Source organism: Bidens hawaiensis, unplaced genomic scaffold, assembly GCF_021521415.1.
Source record: "Bidens hawaiensis isolate Kalapana, Puna unplaced genomic scaffold, B.hawaiensis_p1.1 tig00022158_1, whole genome shotgun sequence".
NCBI lineage: Eukaryota > Viridiplantae > Streptophyta > Magnoliopsida > Asterales > Asteraceae > Bidens > Bidens hawaiensis.
In genome coordinates this window covers 179,368-184,172 of record NW_027493434.1, presented here as the reverse complement: position 1 = coordinate 184,172, position 4,805 = coordinate 179,368, and positions in this window count along the sequence as shown.

Genomic DNA, 4,805 nt, shown 5'->3' with positions numbered 1-4,805 from the left:
TGTTAGCCTATATACAGTGGCTTCTTGTGCTTGTATTAGATATACATACATAGATACCAATGACTAACAACCTCCCTTTTCTCTACTTATCATGCTCTATATACACTATTTCTCTAGGTTCGAAGAATGTAATAAGGAAATGTTGAGGCGATTTGGGCTAAGGAAGAAGATGCTATATAATGCCTGAATATTGTGAAAGCTCGGACTAAACTTATAACCACACTTTTGGTAGTGTCGGAAATTTGTAAAATTCATTATGTTGGTTTAACTGGCGGCTTGAGATATGATATATGTAATACAATCTAGATGTTGTTGTGAGATTATTATTATTAAAATTGTAATGCATATGAAGGAACATTATTATTATTATTATTATTACTACTACTACTACTATAATGTGAGTTAAAATGTGTGTAAAAAGCCCCAACCTATTAATAATAGATTGATTGATTGATGATATACAAGTAAGTAAGTAATAAGTAAGCAACGAATTGAATTAAATTGATTTGGTACTACATTGAACAAGTAAAGTAAAGTAGATTGAGAGAAGTGACCATGTTTCTTTAAGATGACGAATGCGATGTTGATTTGAGGCATCGAATTTAGACTTTGTTTGTCTATAAATTTGTGAACTTTGATTACATGGATTGTTAGTTTATGCATATTTAATTGCATGTAATACTGTTAGAAGTCTTAAAAGATAGGGAGTCTAAAGTGATTAATGAGATTAAAGCTGTATAGTGCTATTTGATTATTGTTTCCACTGCTTAATTGATTCTAACAACAATTAGATTCAATTCCGTCAAGCTATTAAAATCAAACCAGCACATTACTCATTACTGGCTTGGAGTGGGTGAAATGGAGTCGGTTCAATTTTATTAACTTTCCGTCACAGAAAGTTCTTGATGTAATTTGTGTTTGTTGATGCAGTTTGTGTTTGTTTCTTTTTATTCCTTGTAACTTTGGACTCTTTAATAGTCCGATTTTGGTTTTTTTTTTCCTTTAAAAGTTGGTCTTTATTTGTTTACATATCTAGAATTTAGGGGTTTTATTATTGGAAAATTGGCTTCAAAGATTTTATCAAAAAAAAAAAGATAAAAACTAACAATATTAGATGTTGTTAACCATATTACCTCATAAAATTTTTATACATTATATGCACTTTAAAATATAAGTTTAATAATATGGGTAGAATAACAAACAATCTATAAGTCAGTTTCAAGTTTCAAATTGTCAAGCTATTAAGATCAAACCATCACATTACCGGATTGGAGTGGGAGAAATGGAGTCGGTTCAATTTTATTAACTTTACGTTGCAGACAATTGTTGATGTAGTTTGTGTTTGTTGCTGCAGTTTCTGTTTGTTTCTTTTTATTTCTTGTAACTTTGGGCTCTTTAATAGTCCGATTTTAGTTTTTTTTCTTTAAAGTTGGCTTTTATTTGTTTACATGTCTAGAGTTTAGGGGTTTTATTACTAAAAATTTGGCTTCAAATATTTTCTAAAAAAAAGTAAAAAGTAACAACGAACAACCACGAGTTTCTGATCATATAGATCAATTCAAACAAAGGATATGCTACAAAAGGTGACATCTTTTTAGTATTTAAAATAAATGGATAATACGATAATACATAATTCACACTTATTTTCCATCTGCTCTTAATAGAGGGCTTACCGTTTTTAATTCTCAGCTTCCTATGTATTTAGGTTCATCCCTTAAAGTCATATTAAATAAAATAACTCATCATTTTATATTGATGAAATGAAACTCACACTCTATGAAGTCACCAATTAACACCTATTTATGCATGCATTAAACTTCAACATTTCCTACACTATATAAGTTATTATTACCCTTACTTTCCTCCAACATCTATGTTCATTTCTTGCACCACTACCACCCACGAATATGGCCTGCTTACCTCTCGACATCATAACGTTCTACATACTAACACGCTTGGATGCCATAGAAGTTGTTAAATGTAGGTCTATGAGCAGGCAATGGCGTGACATGATATCAACACCGGAGTTTGAGGCCGCTCACTACTCCCGTTCGCGTATTGCAGCAAAGCAAAGAACTATTTTATTACATGATTTCAACTACTCAACTTATTCGATGAACCTGAAACACAACACTTATGGTCTAGAGACAATAATTTCATTCCCGCTCCAGAATGGCCTCATGGGTGTAGAAATACTAGCACACTTGGATGGTCTATTGTGTGTTTGCTTCAACGAAACCAGTGAGATGGTCCTCTTGTGGATTTGAATTTTCCTTAATTTTACATACATTAATCTTTCAATCTGCTCAACTGAGATAATAGTTAAATAACATATAATAGATTGAAGTTTAGGGTGTTGATATTTATAACATAATTGGCGGACCCAATGTGACTTGAATTAGCATAAACCCATTAGGTGTACGGCGCCTTTCGCAAGCCAGTTGAAAATTATCTCTACAACAATATGTCACATAAGGTAGGCTGGATGTCACACCCCCATTCTAGGCCTAGGAGTGTGAACCATTGTTGGTGCCATATTTGTAAATAAATTAGAGTTGCGGGTTAATGCGGAAGTCTTTATAAAAACAAAGGATCGATTTATAAATATTTACATTACAAAAGAACGAGACGACAGTCTCGTTTTAAGTTTACTTGTTTATAAGTTTTACAAAACCAACATATTTTAATATTTACACAAATTTATCCGAGTCATCGGATACTTGAGCTTCTTCGTCTTGCAAGCTCTATTCCTGATTACCTGCAAAATGTTAATAAAATACGTCAGCAACGAATGCTGGTGAATATGCTGACGCTAAAATATTTTCTTTACTTAATTACCCCTCGAGACCACGTAAGCCTCGGCCCATCTTGGCTTAGGAATAATCAAGTTTAAACAATCATCATAAACTCGAGTCTCTACACTAGGACACCTCAGCAAAACACTACAGCGTTTCGACATACTTAGGTACCATAAATATACACAAGGTCATTCTCACTCGGACATACTTTGGTCCGGCCCATCGTGGCTGGAGGTCGTGACCAGGCGTGGTGCGATGTGCCCACCGCATACCACATATGTAAGGATCCAGACAAACGTATATCACAGCCTGAGGGCTAGGTTTATACTCTTATTTACAATGGTTTTTGAGACACACAGCCTCATCTAAAGTTTTACACAAAACACGTTTGTTTGTTTGAAAACAAGTTTATAAAAAGTGTGGCGTATTCACCTTTTCAATGGGATCGGCTTCCAACACCGTCCGTTAGTCTTTCCTTTGCTATCTCGTACCTATAGTACGAGTATAACATTCATTAGTCGGATACACGATCCGGCTTAAGACCTTTAGTCTTATCATCTCGATGAACCTTTAGTTCATTATTTCTTTTACTTTAAAACCTTTAGTTATAAAGTATTCTTTATAAACCTTTAGTTTATATTTAAAAACCAGACGTTTCTTTTTCTTTAAGAAACGTATTTTCTTTATTATTTAAGTATACTCATTACACTTAAATAATATATTTTATAACAAAGAATAATCATATATATATATATTCACATATATATTTTCATCTTTCTTTTCTTTATTTTCTTTGTTATACGTTTTCTCTCTTTTATAATCATCGAGTATAATTCCGACTTTAGGGCATTAAGCCGTTATAATATTTTATTATTATTTTGGTCGGGCATTATGCCTACCTTGTTTGGCTTTATTAATACCCTTCACACTTGGGCAACACTTCGACGCTACTCGCTTCTTAACGTTCACTTGATCAACACTCCTTTCCACACTTTACACGTTTCTCGAGAAACCTTTGGCACGCACTTCGAGGAGATCACCCGGTCGTGGGACAGCACTTCCTTCTTGTTCGGAATGTTGGGGAGTGGCACGGAAATCGAGGTAACGGGCACGGAAAACGAGGTTTCGGAGCACGTTTATCGAGACGGATCAATGGCACGTATTTCGAGGTAGTGAGAGAAAGCTAGAGAGAGAGTATATGTGTGAAATTTGATGTGCAAATGTGAAGTGCTGGAACCCGCTATTTATAGGGCTGATCTCGGACCCCATCGCGGTACGCGATGGGTCACCTGGCAAGCCCATCGCGTACCGCGATGTAGGCTTGCTGAGTCAGTGCCTAGACCTGCCACGTGTCGACACGTGGCAGGCCACCGTTCCACGTGGCGGACGTGTTGCCACGTGGTGACACGTGGCGGCAGGCGCTGCCACCGTGTACCACGTGGCACACGTGTCAGTCGTGTCAGACAACCCTATCGCGGTACACGATGGGTGTCTCCTCTGACCCATCGCGTACCGCGATAGGTTAGGAAAACCAGAAATTATATTTTTGGTCCCTGGGGTTTAAATTTTGGCAGAATTGGTCCCTTGACTTTGAAAATTGACATTTTTGGCCCAAATTTTACGTGATGTTACATCCTCCCCACCTTGAAATAAATTTCGTCCTCGAGATTGCTTACGAGAAAAAGTAGGGATATTTCTTTCTCATCTCGGACTTGAGTTCCCAAGTATACTCAGGCCCTCTTCGTGAGTCCCATCTTACTTTAACGATTTTCAAGGTTCGCCTTTTAAGTTTCTTAGTTTTCGAATCTTTAAATTGAATTGGTTTTTCAATGAACTTTAAGTTCACGTTAATTTCTACATCTTTTAGGGGCATCGAAAGAGATTCGTCGGCTAGACATTTACGAAGATTCGAAACATGGAATACATCGTGTATCCCTTGCATTTCCTCGGGTAGTCGCAAACGGTATGCGACAGTACCAATTCGTTCGAGTACCTCGAAGGGTCCAA